The following is a 20,037-nucleotide window of genomic DNA, read 5'->3' as shown; positions in this document are numbered from 1 at the left end:
ACTGAAAGTCTGATGTGACCTACAACCGCTACGGCTTTCGGTTAAGGAAGGAGGACCACCCTTTTTGCTCGGTCGAAAGGTAGGAACACCTTTGGCTTCCTTGCCCTTGCCTTCTTCCAGGGCCGTACCATTCCCCCAGGCCCTGATCACAATCCTGGCGAGGTTATCGAAGGTGCTTAGAAGGTTGAGGGGCTCAGAATTCTTGTTTAATTGAAGGAGTCGTGAAATGTGGAAGGACGATTCCCCCACGAAACCTTATATAGAGGGCGAAGGTTAGTGGGAATTGGTCCGCACAGAGTTTAAAGGAAGAATTATCAGCGACATAAATCCTGACCAAATTTCAAAAAAGCCATCAATCGCTGGATCTGCATTAATCCACGAGAATATTAATGAGGGCATGCCTCACACACCGAAGCGTCAAGCGCATAACTTGAATAGCCAAAAGACGCCTCGTAATCGGAAGTGAAGAAAAATTGGAGCGGAGGGGCTACTGTCACACATGAGGGTAGAAACCTGGGCCGCCCCTGTCCAGGTCAGTGTTGGGCCAAGGGCCCAGTCTGAGGAATAACCCATTTCCAGCGAGGCAAGGCCGAGACCGTTATCACCCGAGAAGCAAACATTCCAAAGTTAAGGACAAGTTCCTTCACCCTGAACAGAAGAACAAAAGCGTTAGACTGAACCAAGGTCTTGCATGGTCCTCGAACTCAAACCTATGGGGAAACTAACCACTCCAAGAAATTCCTGAGTGCTAGACTGAACCAAGGTATTACATGGTCCTCGGACTCAAACCTATGGGGAAACTAGTTACTTACAGAAGAACAAAAGTGTTAGACTGAACCAAGGTCTTGCATAGTCCTCGGACTCAAACTTATGGGGAAACTAACCACTTCAAGAAATACCTGAGTGCTAGACTGAACTAAGGTATTGTATGGTTCTCGAACTCAAATCTATAGGGAAATTAGTTAATTATAAAAGAACAAAAGTGTTAGACTGAACCAAGGTCTTGCATGGTCCTCGGACTCAAACCTATGGGGAAACTAACCACTTCAAGAAATACTTGAGTGCTAGACTGAACCAAGGTATTACATGGTCCTCAGACTCAAACATATGAGGAAGCTAGTTACTTACAGGAGAACAAAAGTGTTAGACAGAACCAAGATACTACATGGTCCTCGGACTCAAACCTATGGGGAAATTAGTTACTTCGCAAGACCAAATGCTGGACAGATCCAAGGTATTGAGCAAAGCATTAACATACGACAAGTAAAAAGAAGTATCATTCAAAGAACTAAAAACAAACGATTGGATATATTACACGAAAAATAGTTTCATTACAATGTCACAAAGACAAAAAGCAAAATAAAATGAAAAAGAAAACAAGATTAGAGTGGCCCAAGCCGTCTAAATAGGATAACCCGTCGTGATGGTCTACTTCCTCAACTCGGTAGACAGCTTGTCTTGGGTGGTCTGCCGAGGGGTTTTGACTGTTGCCTCGGGATCCTGACTCGAAGGGGCTACTTCGGAGGACCCTTTCTCAGCAGGAGGGGCCTAAGGGATAACAAGTGTGGCTTGGGAGTCAACAGGAGGCTTCACCATATCCTGGGGCGCTTCTTGGTCACCGGTTCCTGCCCCCTCCAATGCTCCTTGGTGCTCAGTCTCCTCGACAAGCTTATCAATTGAAGATGGGTCCTTGACAGCACTGGCCTGGCCTTCATCCATCGCTCGTAAGGCTAGCCCGCTTCAGAGGTGACAGAGGCAGCCTCGCAAATTATGGGGGGGTAGTACACCCTCTCGGCCCTCTTAAGCTCGGACGAGGTCTCGACCCCCGCTTGGTTAAGAGCCTCACTCCAAGTCTGGGAGTAGTAGCGCCTACATACCTTAGAGACTTGAGCCTTGAGCCTTGAGGGTAGCCTTAATCTTAACTACCCCCTCAGTAAAGGCCTCTTTCTCCGCTTGCTCTTTGGAGCGCTCAGCATCTGTCCTTGCAAACTCAGCTTCTACTTTTGACCTCAAGGCCTCGTCCCTGGTGTACTTGGCGATGCCTCGGGCCCCTACTGCCTTAGCCAACTTCTACTTTAGGTCGGTGATTTGCTCTTTGGCAACCTACAGCTGACCCTCGACATCCCGCAAGTGCCCTATTTGGTCCTCGGCCTGTTTCATAATGTCAGCTAGGTCAAATGTCACGCTGTCTCTGGCCTTCGTCATCTCCTCCAAGTTCTCCCTTGCCTTCTTGAGATCAGCCTCAGATCTCTTAAGGGTATTCGTAACATTCAAGTATTTGTCGCGCTCCTGACCCAGAGCTTTATCTTGGTTGTCAGCCTTCTCTTCTAGCCTGAAAATGGCCTGGATAGCTTGCCAACCCAAAATAAGTGCACCGTAAGTTGGGTACTGAGGAATAAATTCAGATAAAGGAACAAGTATCAGAAGTCTTACGGGCAACTTCTTGCCTCCTCATGCCCCCTAGCTCGGCTATGTCAGTGGGGAGAACCAGGGACCTTTTTAGGGCATCGGCTACGCGAGCCCCCTCACCCCCTCGGAAGTCCCTGAGGGTGGAGTCGTCCATTAACGGCTTCCCATGACACATAGCGGCAGGCAGCCAGGCCCGGGGCTCGGACTGCTGAACGACCTTTTTCCCCTTGTCCTGACCACCAATCCTCAGCTGCTTGGAAGGTTGTCAAGCTTTATCTTCCTCTTGGGAAGAACGAGATTTTCCTCTATCTGCTGGGTCTTTGCCCTTAGAAGGCCTCCTCCTCTTTGGATTGGTAGACTCGGGTTGAGGGTTCGAGATTGATAGAGTGAAGGACGACCTGGTCTGCGCAGGCAAAGACTTAGGTGGGGGAGGAGGAAGCTTAGGTAGAGGAGAAGGAGGCTTGGATTGTGACCTCCCCGGCGTGTTCTTCCCCAGCTGGCCCTCAAGCAAATCAAATAGGCTGGTTTGGGGTTGTCTCTTGAAACCCATCTCGGCTTGAGTACCAACCCTTGGAGATAGGAGATCTGCTTCAGATAAGTGGGGATCACCCAAGTCACTAAAGGGATCCTTGGACAGATAGGCTTGGTCGAATACACCAAATCCATCCTCAGACGAACCCATATCAACTACTTCTCCCTCCTTTTCCAAACTTTCTCCCTCGACCTCCGCAGCTTGATGGGACGAGGAAGAACCTACCAACAGGACGCCCTCTGGGATTGAGGACCCTTCAGAAAACGAGAACCCGTGCTCTACCATAGTAATTTGGTGAAGCCGAGGATCACGAGCCCTGATCACGTACTTCAGGGCCGGGAACGACTTTTGGGTCGGATTGTACCCAAAGATTTTGTGAGCAGCCCTAACTTGATCGTCGACCTCGTTCACGAAAATCTCCGCCCTAAGAACAGATTGCAAGTCTTCCTTATTGACCAAATAGAAATGCCGTTCAAAGGTGTGTGGATCTGCAAAAGAAAAAGCATGTGCTAATCAGCAACCAAACGATGCAAACTATGAAAACATAGCTTATCAATCCTCCTCTACTCCGAGTACCCTACCTGGCTCTTCCTCTACTGTCGGGCAATGAAGACCGTTGTGCCACTCCCTTGACACAATGAGAAAATCCTAATTTAACCCCTTGCTGGATTCAGGGAGGCACTGGATAAGCCGAACCCTATCGTCCTTCGTCTTCATGTAATAAGACTTACCCTTTAGGTATTGGAGATTATAGCACCAGTTTACATCATGGTGGGTTAACCTCAACCCCATCTTCTCATTCAAGGTGTCTACGCACCCTAGTATCTTAAACACATTGACGGCGCACTGGGTGGGTGTTAGTCGGAAATGCCTGAGGCAGTCGCGCATCACCGGCCCCATAGGGATTCGCATACCCCTTCTAAGAAGGCAATTATGGGAATCACAACTTCACCCTCTCTCCTCCTAATATACCATTCCTCTTCCTCACAATACCTCAGGCCCATGTTATTGGGTATCCTATAATCGGCAATGAATTTCTCCATCGCCTCTTCAGACTCAACTAACTTCTTGAATCTACCTATCCCTAACAACGGCTAAGAGACTTGAGAAAGGGCGAAGTAAAGAAAGGACTCAGAGAGAAAATTCGAGCTGGAGAGAGAGAAGAAGACTTACAGAAATGAGGAAAAGTTTCTCGGATAGGCTTTTTATGCTGGAGAGGGACGCTGGTTGGGTTGGAGGTTTGACCAGATTCAGAGTATGTACGCCAGAGTTTTTGAATACAAAATTAAGGAGGGAAATCGGTTCAAATGAGTATTTATATCCTCAATTAAAGACAACCAGGTGGAGTTTCCCGCCTATAAAGGCAAAAAATCCCTACCGACTAATTACCATCACACTGTTGAACGTGGGGAGTATGGAGTCGCCAGAATTTAATATGGGTACACATCGTATATCGAGGCGCCAGAAAGGTGCATTGGGCAGGCGAAAAGACTCCAACGCTGATGTAGGCCAAGATTGGGCAAGCCATGACGAAGGCCTGAGGATATCAAAATCCTCCTCCCCGTCTGAGGATACAGACAGCAGGATTTTGAGGGGCTATTGTGAGGCTTGAGAATTTGGCAACCCCGGCTCTTTTTGTACCTGGCCCAAGGTCTATGCCGAGGAGGAGGAAATGCCCTAGGATGAAGTGTGAAGACCTAAATTGCCTAAGAGCCTTGCCAAGGACGACCCTATCCTCGGCCAGCCAAGACCGTAGTAGGCAGAAGTAACAAGTCACCAAAAGCAGCTCTCCAGGGCATCTAAGGAGAAAGATCAAGTACAACACATCGGCTGTGAAGGGGTGGCCGAGGAGCAAAGCCAGGATTGAATTGTCACTTCCACATTAAATGCGCACGACTGATGTTTAGGCAACATTAATGGGGAAATGACCCATGAATAGTGCTTCTTCGGTTGCTGCAACTCACTAGGAGTTTTGGTAAGGTGGCTGATGGAATGGGTTGTCAGAAAGAAGCATGGATGATCAACAAGTGAATGAAATGGATCATTGGAAGAGGACTATATAAAGAGAAGAAACAAATTAAAGAGGGGGGATTTCGGAGAAAAGAAGGACTATCACTAAGTTCCTCAGATCGGGTCGAGGACAAACCTTTGAGGATAATTTTCATTCGTCTATGTCGAATGGTGGCGAATGCTGCATTGGGCATTGTTCACTTGCTAGGGCTTAGTTCTTGAATCCCTTCTCTACAAATTTATTGTATTGGGCTAACTGAGCTTGAGTCCACTCACTCAATAGTAGAAGTGCTCAAACCCAATCCCTACAAATATAAATAATTAGTCAAATTATTAAAAATAGCATATAACACATGCATACTTATAGATGCATTTAAAATTAAACACAATTTTTATTATAAAAATATAAATAATTAGTCAAAATTTTTTTTAAAAAGTAAACGTAATTAGTCACATATTAAAATTCTTATCTAAATTTAATACTAACTATGATAATGTTTTTCTAATTTTAATAAAATAGAGCGTGTGATGATCTTTATTGAGTATATGTAGTTGGTTTTTTTTTTTTTTTTTTTTTTAGTTCATTAATATTAGATTCTTAGTATTTTGCACTCATTAATTCACTTGGTACAAAGATTAAAAAACTTAAGTGGACACATGACACAAATTTAAGTGAATAATTATGGTGTGGTCCCCACATAAATTTAGACACATGGCGCAAAATTGAATTCTAATTTCAAATTCTAATTAAACTTTCTCTAAGTTTTACACACACACACACGCGCGCGATTTAGAATTTAATTGGATCTAGATTTTTCGGTTTTTGCACCCAATAATTCACTTTTCACAAAAATTAAAAAAATAGATTGGACACATGGCATGAAATTGAACTTCAATTAAAATTTAATTTAGAATCTAATTGAATTTAGACTTTTTGATTTTTGCACATAATATTAATTCACTTGACACATAAATTTAAAAATTAGATGAGACACGTGGCACAAAATTAGACATGATTTAGAATCTAATTGGATCTAGATTCTTCATTTTTTTCACCTAATAATTCATTTGTCACAAATTTTTTTTTAAAAATTAGATAAGACACATGGCACAAAATTAAACTTTAATTAAAATTCAATTAAGAATCTAATTGAATTTAGAGTCTTTGATTTTTGCACCTAAAAATTCACTTGACACAAATTTAAAAATTAAATGAGACACGTGGTGCAAAATTAGACTTCAATTTATAATTTAATTAGATTTTCTCTCAACTTTACCTATTAATATATAATAGGATCATGCTAATAAGTGCACTTAGGGCATTGGTTAACAATATATTTTTGGAAAGTTTTGACATTACTTTTATGGGAAATGAAAAAAATTGTCAAAACATTAATTGTTTTTTTTTTTCTTTTCCTATAAAAACTTTCTTTAAATGGATTATTAACCAATATTCTAAGAGTATTCGTTATCATTTTCCTATATGATAATAGTATGTAACCCATGCAAATATATAGATGCATTTGAAATTAAACACAATTTTTATTATGAAAAAAATATAATCAGTCAAATTATTTAAAAAAAAAAAAAAACATGTAACATGTGCATATGTGTGGATACATTTAAATTAAACACAATTTCTATTATAAAAATAAAAATAAAGATAAAAATATATATATACACACACTACACAACATTGATACTGTTCACATTAACCAAATCCTATGCATAATTTGATTAATTAATTACTCAACTTAAAATGGGTTAATTTGCTTATCCGGAGTCTAAACGAACTAACATATGCCATATGGTATAGGGGCATTGATCACTAAATTTGGGTTATAACTTTTTTTTAATGTATTCAAATTGCAAGTTATATAACTCTTTCCTTTAGTGTATTATCAATTTCATATATAATATGCCTAATGAAAAATAAGTGATTATTTATTACTCACAATTTACCATCTTAACAAGTTATTAAAAAAAAAATCTTAGAACCAAAAACCTACATTTTGTATAACAAATTAGCTATCACCTTATTTATAGTCTTACAAGGTGATAATACCTGGGACCAAAAACCTAACCCTTATTTAATTTTTTTGAGGATAAGATTATAGACTGTGGAAGAAGGTATGTACATCATGAATACACATTATCTATCCCCTTTTTTATATTTCACCAATCATAGCATTTTATGTGTTTGATTTTTTTTTTTCATTATTAACTTTAATTAAATTATAAGAAAAATCAAATAAATACGTAATAAATTGTGATCAATGGAATAAAAAAAGGGTCATGCTAACGAGTGCCCTTAGGGCACTCGTTAATAATTCATTTAAATAAAGTTTTGATATAACTTTTATGGAAAATGAAAAAAGTTGTCAAAATATTAATTACTTTTTTTCATTTCTCATAAATTTTTTTTTTTAAATGGATTATTAACGAGTGCCGCATTTCCCATAAAAAAATATGACAAAGATTTGTATTTCATGCTACATCTTATGATGGCTTAAGCGCGAGCAGACATCTCTTAAATTGAGTGGCTATTAATAAACAATCAACACACGGAGATGACCATTTTATTAGTCATTTTCCATTCTATTCAGTGCTTGTTATTATCATTTACTTTCGTTTGCTTTTCCGTTATCATCCACCAATTAATGTCGCTTTGGATGCCCTATTTTCCATGTACATAATCATCCAACTATTTGATTATTTGTGTCTATAGATCTTGAAAATGTCACTATAGGTCCTTAAAAACGCCGCTATAGGGCTCCAGAATTTTTTTTTTTTATAACTCGATTTTGAGAAAATCGAGTTACAAAAGAGGGGCATTTCCCTATATAGTTTGAAGAAAAGGGCATTATGCTGCTATTTTTACCCAAATGGGGCATTTGCCAATTTTGTCCCCTCATTCATAAATTAATTAAAAACAATAAAAATAAATTAAGTACTTTTCATCTAACAACCGAATAATAAACTCCCCCAACTAGTACTGAAATACAAAAGCCAATATGATTTTTTTTTTTTTTTTAAATGGCCTAGCTATTTTCTACCAAATTTAGCTATCTGCCGCCACTGGAAGAAAATTAGTGTCTAACCGATTACAAATTTTATATGTAGCAAAGTTCTTTTATAATTTCTATCTTCTTCTTCTTCTTCTTTTTAATTTATTTATAACATTAAATTTCAAATCATGACATCAGCTTCCAGTTCCACCCTACTCTTCCAAATGAGAAAATATGCATTAGATGCATGTTTCCTCTCTCTCACATGGAGATGGAAGGAAGAAACATGCATCTAATACATGGTAATACCACCTCATTCCAAAGGAAGGTTTCATTTGAACTATAAATATTCCACATCAATATTTTATGGGGAAAAAAACTATTTGTCTTTTAACGAATTTTTACATTTTCCATAAAAGTAATGTCAAATGGCTTATTCACAATTGTCCTAAAAGCACTCATTAACAAGACCCATATTTTATTCAAAGTTATATGAGAAAAACCTTCAATCATTAATTAGAAAAGATTTGTGGAACAATTAACAATTTGGAAGAAGGCATTCAACAATAAATAAAAAAACTATTAAAGAAAAAAACAGGAATAGAGGCCAATGTGAAATGCAGTCCTACATCAGTAGTGCTCCTTATTACAACATTAACATGATTCAAGGCCTAGATAAGGTTCAACCAATAAACGGTAAATATATATTGACTATTCACAACTACTTCGACCTTCAAGGATTTCCATTTGGATTAGAAACAAGGGCCACTTCAGGAACTCCTTCAATTCATTGCTCACTTCCTTATTTTGTATAACCATTGGAGATCCTTATTCTTACTAATCGTTTCTTTGGCAGCTCTAGTTGCAGGCTACACCAAGCTGTGTCTCTAACATGTTGGGTTTTGTGGAGTTTAGATATGTTTAATCTAGATTATGATCCGATCCAATATAAAATTGCTATAGTTTTTAATGAGAGTTTTTTTAAGGCTTAGTTCATGGAGCAGAGACTTGGGCCAAAGACCCAAGCTGGAGTGCTCATAGAGAAGCCTTATTGGGGGTCTAAGGACAACACCCGAAATTTTTTTTGACCCATCTAGAGCCCAATGTGAATCCTGTGGGTAGGAAAGAAAAAATATTGGTTTTGGAGATTAGAGTTTTGTTTTGTTTTTTGAGAGAAAGAACAGTATTGTTGTATCTTGTATTTTTTTTCTTGTGAAAAGTGAAATTCCTATAACTTTGTAGATATAAGTAAATTGCCGAACCACATATATATTGTCTTGTGTGATTGTTTTATTTTGGGGCATATTTTTTCTCTATTTTTGCATCTCACAAATCTGATAATTTCGTGTTTACTCCCTTTGTAACAAGGAGATTGTATTATCTTATGTCCTGTGAACATAGACATACACATAAGGAACTCATTGAAGAAAGGAATAATAAAATTCTGGAAAAGAATCAACCTTAGCTACAAATTCAAGAAGTTTAGTTAGATTCACAATGAAGAAAATAGACCAGCATATAAAGGAAATGTTGAGATTCTAATGTCTTACCAACTTGAAGTAGAGAAATAGGACCCTTATGACCACAAAGATGACAAATTATTAACACTGAAACAAACATAAAGGAAGTCCTATGATGAGTCAAACCACATGATAACTCGTTACCATGCTTTATGTCCCGGGGCAAAATGATGCTTATTTCCACCTACAAAAGTGGGGGTTAATGAAGAATTGTTTGCAACCTGTCTTAATAATGCTATCTCACCTATCGATAGTAGACTGACTTATCGATAGTAGACTGACTTAGGTGGAGTTTGGATACACATTGTGTTTACTGCGTTTTCCCTTTTTTTTTCTTTTTTTTTTCCTGCTGCAGCACGCGTTTCAGGGGGACAAACAGCTACTGTTCTTGACTTTTCAGCCATTTTTTATCAGTTTGTGGGTCCGTGTACTGTTTATGAGACCCACAAACTTTACTTTTCAGCAACTTTTTTATTAAAAATGGTTCCCACGACACTATTCACACATTTTAAAATTATTTTGTTACAATGTTTTCAGTTTTCAGTTTCAACAAAATAAGTTTTATCCAAACGGACTTTTAATGCCCATTTTTTCAAATTGAATAAATGGGTCATCTTTTGTGCAACCTACGTTTGGTTAATTAGGATAATACGATGATGATTTCAGCAGTTTAAACTTTAAACACCAGCCCTGGAATAGTTCCAATATTTTTTGTGTCTGCCATCAGTCCATCATAATTATCAGCTTTTGACAAATTCTCAACTGCATTGCAATCGATCACAATCAAATATCAGTAATTCCACTAACTAATGTACTTTTTGATTAAGAAGGTTAACTAATCTTAATGACCAATTACACAATGAAAGACCCTCCTTTTTCATTGAAAGGAAAAAAAACTATGGGACAAACTCCAAACTAATTCACTATTATCAAATCAATTATAATAATTTTTGTGTATATCTTACAACTAAGAAAAATCTATCTTGTTTTTCTTTACTCTCACACACACTAAATATTTCTCTCAAATGCAGCAACACTTTGCTCTTTCCTCTCTATTTTCTTCTTCACACATAGCTCTCTTTTGGCTATCTTCTTTTTTTCTAAGCAACTCCCTCTTGCGGCCGCTCTCTCTTTTCTCTTGTGCAGCTTCCTCTTTCTCTATTTTCTATTCCATATGCAGCACACCTCAAAACCATCAAAACCTAGCCGTACACCATAATCCCAATATAAGTCAAATAAGGAGTCTTTCAAACCATTAACCATGGTCTCCTATTTCAAATAGGATTAGTTCTTTTGCTTTCCTAGGAATTTACTGACTCCTAAGAGTATTAGCATCCGATATCTACAAATTATCCTATTTTGTCATCTTAAAAATTATTTTATCTAATATACCATACCATTTTACAACACGTCCAACATCCCAAACTTTTTTTTTTTTTTNCCCTTCTTTGTGTTTTCAATCTCCACCTACTAGTCATGAAGCCTATCTCAAATTTAATTGATTATATCCAAGACAAAAGGATGTGGATTCTGCTTAAGATACAAGTGTACATGCATCTTATCCCTGTGTGATTCAAGAAGATCATCCCAATGATGAATGAATCTTGTTTCTTATTTCCTTCACAAACTTCCGACAGAATGAAGTATATTTTCTCCATTTGAGATTATCTATATGAGAGTATAATCTAAACATTGGCATATATAAGAGAGATGTATTAGGAAAAAATTATGAAGTTCAAAAGAACTTGGAGATCATAGCAAACATGCTATACAGAATACTGCTTTTAAAACATGCATTGCATATTCTCAGTCAAACAGACTTCTATGCAGTTACAGAAAAGATTTATTTTCAACGACTTGAGGAACTTTGGTACATGGAGATACACTGGACACTAGACCTTGGCAGCTGATATATATATATATATAGAGAGAGAGAGAGAGAGAGAGAGAGAGAGAGAGAGAACAGAAAGATGAATGAAGTAAAAAGGCAGGTGATATATACCACTATTAGTGGTTGCACAGAATAAAAGTTATGCAATTTCAGAAACTTTTCTGGTTCAAAGAGGCGCCTGAGGAGATTGAAAACACAAAGAAGGGAAAGCGATTTGCTTTTGTTCTGATGATGTGGCATGCACACTTGGAATGGGTTGATATTGTTTCTCATTATTATTGAATTGATTTAATCAACTGAATGTATTTTTCTTTTTTCATTTAAAAAATTTGTGATGAGCCATTCTTAAGAAGTCAAGCAGATGGGATATCCCATAAGCCAATAAGTAGATGTCAGAATAATTTTTAAGTGATTAAATTCACTATTTTCCTATTAGCTTAAGCTTCTAGAACAAATGGTAGTTAATCATGATATTAGGTTTAGTGCTGGTAGTCTTGAATTCAAACCATGCCTCCTCACTACCTCCCAATCAAAATTAAAAATTCCATGTGGGCCCCACTACTTGAGGGCATATGGGCTTACACATGAGGGGAGTGTTAGAATTATTGTTAACTAATTAAATTTATCATTTCCCATCAGCTTAAGCTTTTGGGACAAATGGTAGTTTATAAATTGATACACAAAGTATTGCAATTATTGAAAAGAACAGTTTCTCCAATGAATTGAAGGAAACTAAATGACTTCTCTAATTGATTATTTGATTGTCATTTGGAAAAAAATTCAGTTGATATAAGCTTCAGGTTATATATATATATATATATATATATATAAGCTTCACTGCTTCTTTTGATTGTTAGAACTCTTATTGTGTGGTCTTGAGAAAATTTAGGCTTAACATACTGGTGACAAGGATATAAAGACACCAGGAGTATATGCAGCTTAATTATTATGTAATTTTATTGTAGATACTCATGTCAACATTAAATTGGAGGTGGCTACTGGCATTCTCTTCTTTACCAGCATTTGATGTACTTGTCTTTTATAGTCTTGCACCAGAGTCTCCAAGGAATCTGTGAATGAAAGGTAAAACTACTGATGCACTTCGTATTCTGGAGAAAATGGCTCAACTCAATCAAAGAAAACTGCCTTCTGGCCTTCTTGTTTCTACTAAAATAGACAGAAAAGATGAAGAATTTGCTCCAACAGAAGGAGTTCCTTTACTCTCATCAACTATAAAGAATACTGAGGTAGTAAAAAACTGCCTGTCAACAGTTTGTATGCTTTTCTCACCAAACTTAATTCGAACAACCCTTCTCCTATGGATGTTCTATTTTGGAAATGTATTCTCATATTATGGTATCTATTGCTGACATCTGAACTAAGTAGTAGAGAAAGCGAATGTGGTTCAACCAAGTTGCATCCAAAAAATCTCCGGGATGCTAGCTTCTACATAGATGTATTTATTACAAGTTTGGCAGGTACTCTATGTCTGGTATCTAATTTCTTCTAGATAACTTCGAAGTTTTATCAAGAACTATTTCAGATTTTTCTAATCTAATTATTGATGAGGTGTAACACAATGTTATCTTCCAGAGCTTCCTGGACATCTGTTATCAGCCATAATTGTGGATAGAGTTGGCCGCAAGCTTTCCTTCATTATTATGCTCACCCTATCTTGTATATTCCTTCGTTTCCATCAGTCTGCAGTTTTAACAACAGGATTAATGTTTGGAGCTGGCATGTGTTCCATGGGATCCATCACAGTTGCCTATATATATGGCCCAGATGTATCTTTCATGATTCCTTTCGAAAGAGCTTTTGTTTTGGACTTGATTAATAGTCAAATTATTTAATGAAATTGACATGGAAAGATATATCTTAAACATAGGAAAATGAGATAAAACACATCCACATAAACACATCTCATTTATTATGCTAGGAAAACGATCTGAGAGAGAGAGAGAGAGCTGACCAATATTGAGACGAACCAGAGAAGAGGAATCAGAGCCCTTCGTCATTTCTCTTCTCTCTGAAGAAAGAGAGAGAAATTAAAGAATAGTATCGGTATTGGGCTTTGCTTTACTGCTTCACCTTTCAATGAGTTTGGTACTTTGGTACACCACCATGTTCTAGTTCCACCTTTTTTCTTTTTTCTTTTTTTAATATATTAAATAGTTTGCTGTTCTTTTCATATTTTGATAATTTCAATAAACTATTTTTTTTCACATTATTTTCTTACCTCTATTGTCTATTTTAATTACTAATTTCACCATATATAATATATTTTGCTGTCTATATTAACAAAAATTTTGAATTTCAAATATTTTAGACTTAAGTATTTTATGAATTAGTTAAATATTAATGGTGAGATATTTGGGCCATATACATAACATAAGATATCGAGATAGATCAAAAACCTTGTAATAAGTGAAACGTCAAGAAATTAAATCCCCCAAACTATCTAATTAAAATAAATAAATGGTCTTCCCCAAAAAAAAAAAAAAAAAAAAAAAAAAGGTCAGACTGACTTTTCCTTTTTTAATAAAGAAATCATATGTATGCCAACTGAAGAAAAATTCATTTATATATAAAAGGTAGATTTAACTTTCATTGGTAACCCAACACAGAATATAAGTACAAGCCTTTGGGGAAACTTTTGCCGTTGGCGCCTTCGACTAAACCTTCCAACCAGAGGTAGTTATTGAACAACAACAACAACAGAAATGTGTATGAGAGAGAGAGAGCATAATGATAAATCCATAACCAATCTTGTGAATTTGCTACATCTGGTAAATGCATTCTTATAAAATTCTAAATTCTTGCTGCTTTGCTTTTGGTTGATGAGTTTTTGTATTTTTCACAGATCCACTTTGGATTGATATGTTTTAGACTTTTAGTACTTTATGTTTCTTAATTCTCCATCACAGATCCTCACTGTCCCTCTTATAACTATGGCAAAGTGAAATTTGTCTATTGTTAAAATGCATTGAAGTGAATATATTTCTTTTAAAACCAGTAGGAAGATAATCAAAATATTGCAAATGTTGACAAGGTTAGTTTCGCTGACTTGGAAGAGACTTAATGACTTAAAGGCGACATGACTTATGTACTTAATCCTTTGATTGCCATGGGGAAAACAGTTCAGTTGAAATAAACTTAAGATTCTTCTTTTTGAGTGTTAAAATTCTGTCATGTGGTCTTGAGACAATTGGCCAAACACAGCGTAACATACTAGCGAGTAAAGACCATAATACAAAGGGACGAGAGCTATTTGCAACGTAATTATTATGTCATTTGTATTGCTGATAGTCATGACAAGATTGAATTGGAGGTGGCTATTGGCTTTCTCCTCTATACCAGCATTTGCTTTGCTTTTCTTTTATACTCTTGTACCAGAGTCTGCAAGGTTTCTGTGTATGAAAGGTAATACCATTGATGCACATTACATTCTGGAAAAAATTGCTCGTCTCAACCGGACAGAGATACCTTCTGGCATGCTTGTTTCCAATGCAAAAGAGAGACAAGATGAAGAGTTTGATCCAACTGAGGAAACTCATTTACTCTCCTCAACTAAAAAGAAGCCTGAGGAATTGAAAAAAGGCCTCTCATTGTTTTTTATACTTTTCTATCAAGCTTAGCTCGAACAACCCTTCTCCTATGGTTGTCATATTTTGGAATTGCTTTCTTATATTATGTATTACATTTCTGACCACTGAGCTAAGTAGTGTGGAAAGCAAATGTGGCTCAACCATATTCCATCTAGAAAATCTCCAGGATAATAGCCCTAACATAAATGCATTTATCACAAGTTTGGCAGGTAATCTATGTCTAGTGTATACTTTCTTCTAAACTATTTCAGATTCCTTTTTAAGTCCAATTACAGATGAGGTAAAACTCAATTTTATTTTCCAGAGTTTCCAGGGCTTCTATTATCAGCAATAATTGTAGATAAGAGTTGGACGCAAGCTTTCAGTGATAATTATGTCCATCTTTAGCTTTCATAATCCTTCTTCCACTGGTTTTCCATCAGTCTGCTATTTTAACAACAGGGTTATTTTTTGGAGTTCGCATGTGCGCCATGGGAATCTTGACAGTCGCACATATATATGCCCCCGAGGTATCTCCCACAATTTCCTTTGAAAGAGTTTTTCTTTAGGACTTCGGCATTATTGCAATTAATGAAGAGAATTTGAGCATATTCTATTCTATATAGAATCTGAACTATATATACACACACATGGAATCCTACAACTACTAGGATTAGGGTTGCTAACCCTAAAGCGATTAGTACAAGTAACAGTGCAATGGGCCTAAGGCCCCACATGGCCTCTGGTCAATATAAAGCAAGTTAATTCTAAGAAAAAATAAAGTGGATTTGTAAAGTTCAGTGAATAAGATGGTGTCAAATAAAATTATAGTCAATCTCAATATGTTGAATAATGCTAGGACCACAACTTTTATCACAACTTTTGTTACAACTTGTTCACATGGCAAGTCATGAGTGGTGAAATTGTAGACCCACCACTTTTACTCCACCACTCCCAACTTGCCACGTGAGCAAATTGTGGAAAAAGTTGTGGTCCTGACATTTTCTTAATATGTTTGATATGCTTGTGAAAAGAAAAAATCATTTGGGCAATGCAATTGGGTGTCTCATGTACTTGATAGTAATTTAGTGAGCACTAGGCCTAGTATTTCTCATGCAGCCAATGTAATCAATAGGTTCATGGTAGATCTAGTTGAAGAGCATTGGAATGCAGAAAAGTAGACCATCAGATATCTTGTAGGTACTCGTGACTACAGTATGCTATTTGATCAAAGAGACTCCACAGATTCTATGAGTTATATGGATGCTAGTTATGCAAGGGATATTGATTTTGGAAGATCCATGACAGGCTTTGTGTTTATGCCGGCTTGTGGCCCAATTTGTTGGAAGTCTACTCTACAAGATATGGTTGCTCTATCCATTATAAAGGCAGAATATATGATCATTACAAAGGCAACAAAAGTAGCATTGTTTAAGGGGGCCAATTAACGAACTTGGTTTCAAGCAATATAGCATGGTGCTACATTGTGATAGTCATAGCACAATTACTTGGCAAAGAACCAAGTATATTGTGCTAGGATGAAGCATATTGATATGCGCTATAACAAAATTAGAGAATGGATTTCTTTCGGGGATATTTCTCTTTCAAAAATTCACACTAATAAGAATGACACGTTAACAATGTCAGTTACAGACAAGTTCAAACGCTGCTTGAACTTGATCAATGTTTGTAGTTTGTGATATGCCTTTAGGGGCTAAGGTGTAGGCAATGGAGGAATTTAGCTAATGTAGCTTGATCCCATTCAAGCTAAGGCAGAGATTTGTTACGTGGCTTTATTTATGTGGTTCAAATTGCCTCAAGCCACCCAAGTTGGTCACAATAGCGACCAACTATAGAAATGAACAAATTTTTAACCTAGCTGACTTAATTTGTGTAGAAGAAAACCTTTTGGTTTCCTGTCTTGTGTGTAACACCCCAAAAATTTTGACACCAATTTAATTATTATACATAAATTATTAGGAGGCCTACAATTAAATGGATTACATTGAATTGGGCCTATGATATTAAAAATAAGATAAAGGCTATGGAATATGAAGCCCAAGTGAGGTGGCATAAGTAAATATATGGGCTTTGATAAGCTTTAAAAATAAAATAAAACCCTAACCTTCTTCCTCTTTAGTCACACGTGTATTTTACTGATGGAGCTTCCTTTTGCTTCAGCCGCTTCACACTACTAACCTTGCTGTGCTTCACTGTGGCTGTGAGTGGAGACTAAAGGTACGGTTCTCTTCTGCTCTAAACTTAGGGAAATTGTAATACTCAATGGCTAGCTTTTCTTTCCACTCTTATAGGAAGAATCTGTTAGTGGCGTACCTAATAGAAAAAAAAAATAAAATAAAAATAGGGGCTGCTGTTATGGACTTAAGGCTATGATTATGTTGATAGAAAAAGGGTGTTTTGTGGACATTATATGACCGTATATGGCCTCACTAAATATCACCACCCATCTGCCATGTATCTTCACGTTGTCCTTGTTCAATACGTGTCCAGCAACTTCTTTGTGTCTTGGTGGCATCAAGGGAATTCTATGCAATTGGATGGATAAATTAAGGTATATATTAGGTTGATCACATGTCCACCTTCCTGCCATATTAAAGTTTCATGCATAGCTAGGATTATATTAATGGATAAAGGCTGCACTATGTTATTAGATACCTACCTTTGCATCATTCTAGTGACACTAATTATCACCTCCAAGCCATTGAGTATGCAGCAACATTTTAAGCCCGTAAATTTGATTATGCAGAAATGTTTTTAAGCCAATATCTGATTTGGTAGAGCCAAAAAGATATGATTATGCAGCGGTAATTGTAAGCCCAAAATCTGACATGGTTGAAGAGTATTTCAAAGAAACTAAACACCTCCATAGGCTTTAATGTTGATAGATTAAACTATTTAAGTGTGAAAACAGATTGTTAAGTGGGAAAATTTTGTATTGATGGACCTATTTTTGGTGTTCCTAGGTCCTAATTCTACTGATTTATTGTGACTGAAGGGAGGTTGGTTTCATATTTTTGCAATTAATTAAGAGGTAAGTGGTGTTTACTAATTTTGGGGGTTTTCCCAAAATAGTGTTGATTATTAAACTATTTTATATTAAAGAAACATGCTGATATTTTATATATGAATTGATATTTTATAAATGTTTGATGTGCACATTGACTATTCGTTTTATGAAAAACTTGTGGGACAACCTGAATTTATTTAAACTTGTATGCGTGAATATATCTTTATATTTTTGAGAATTATGAATGGATTATTTTTGTGAGCATATTGAAATGTGTTTGGAAACCTATGGCAAGTCGTGAATAGAAGCTCAGTATGGTATCTAGTCCTTAGCAAGGGACAATCATACAACAGCTAGTCCTTAGCAAGGGACGGTCCCAGAAAAGGGGACAGTGCACATTTGATAGCTCCTTAGCAAGGGAGTATATTATTGGGGATCCAAAAAGGAAGCTCTTTAGCAAGGGAGTGCACCTTAGGGTTCCCAAGGAACCGTCCTTAAGAAAGGGGATGAAAAGGAGGTTCCAGTCCCAAAAAGGGGGACAGCACAACCCTGTCAACGGGGCGTAAACGTTGACCACGAGTAAAGCCTAGGAAATTGTTTATGTGATGATATTGATATATATATATATATATTATGATGGCTCACAATATAAAGATATTTGTTTTTATATATATGAAGTATTTGATGATAAATATTGATGAGTTACAAATTATGCAATTGTTGTAAGTATTGTTTATTTGAAAGGTTTATTCCCACACCCCAATGTTAGTGAATTCCACTTATTGAGTCATCTCACCCCCCCTTTTTATTTCCCATTACAGATACATTAGAGGAATTATTGGAGTAAAGATTTTTTGGGAGACAGCAGTTACAAACTATTTTGTGGAATTGAGGATTTTATTGTTATTTTTTTTATGGCATTAAATATTGTATTGGAGAATTATTTTGGGGATGTTTGTATTTGGTGAATTAGAGCTCTGACATTTGTGATGAGATTTAAGATTATTGGTTTCTTTTATTTAATATTTTTATGGATTATTCAGATTAAATAGATTTTATTGCTTCTGATTTTGGGGCGTTACATTGTGCCTTCTGTGAGAAAATGCCAAAGTGTACTAGAGTTTGGGTTTCTTAAGTCATTGTGCTACCATTAGTTTATTATAATCTCTCTATCTTTGTAGTGAAATTTTCTCCTGTCATCACCCATGGACATATAGACATATTCCTTTTTGCGTACTTGTTATTTATATTTGTTTTTACTATTATTAATTTGAATCTTGGAAAGCTATTTGCACAAATACTATTCATTTGGTGTTTGGATATCCATTTGCGACAAACAAGTTCATAGTAAACTATGAAGATGAGTTTTTTTTGAAATTTTATGTTTTTCTAAGGGTTAAAGATCCTGTTGAGTTTAATCTATGTCTCCAATGGTATGGTGGATGTTTAGATGCACCTTCATAATCTGAAGTATATCTTCAAAGTATTTCATTCCTTAAGAAATTAGTTACTCATTTTTCTGTCCCCAGCATCTTTGACATTAACCTTTCTACAGATCATGTAGAAAACTATTGTTGAATTCAAGGTATAGAGTTTGCAACTAAATTGGTTTTTTTTTTTTTTTTTTTTTTTTTTTTAAGTTATACCCAACTTCTGTGAGAACAACTGGGGCTGGAGTTGCAAACGCTATGGGAAGAATTGGTGGAATGATATGCCCCTTAGTAGCAATTGGATTAGTAACTGATTGCCACCAAACAGCTACCATTATTCTATTTGAGGCTGTCATTGTTCTTTCAGCCATCTCTGCTCTTCTGCTTCCATTTGAAACCAAGGGCCGGGAATTAAGTGACAAGTTAGCTGTATCAAAGTCTACAGAAGTTCCAGAATTTGGTGATTAGTTTATACCCTCACACCTCTATAATGACAGTTATCATCCCCATAATACTTCTATTTGTTCCAAAAAAAAAAAAAAGGTTTTTATTTTGTTCATAATGAATGTGTATTACTTGATCATTATCCTAATAAAATCAGTTAAGCTGAAATGTTTCCGTT

General features: G+C 36.4%; 2 pseudogenes; both read left to right on the top strand.

Moving 5' to 3' along the window:
• Positions 1–11,511: 11,511 nt before the first annotated feature.
• LOC136061145 (organic cation/carnitine transporter 7-like) lies at positions 11,512–13,223 on the top strand (annotated as a pseudogene).
• A 1,434-nt stretch (positions 13,224–14,657) lies between these two features.
• LOC136061192 (organic cation/carnitine transporter 7-like) lies at positions 14,658–19,913 on the top strand (annotated as a pseudogene).
• The last annotated feature ends 124 nt before the right edge of the window (positions 19,914–20,037 follow it).

This window comes from Quercus suber, unplaced genomic scaffold (genome assembly GCF_002906115.3).
Source record: "Quercus suber isolate HL8 unplaced genomic scaffold, Cork oak 2.0 scaffold_379, whole genome shotgun sequence".
Lineage (NCBI taxonomy): Eukaryota > Viridiplantae > Streptophyta > Magnoliopsida > Fagales > Fagaceae > Quercus > Quercus suber.
This window is presented reverse-complemented; position numbering and strand designations above follow the sequence as displayed.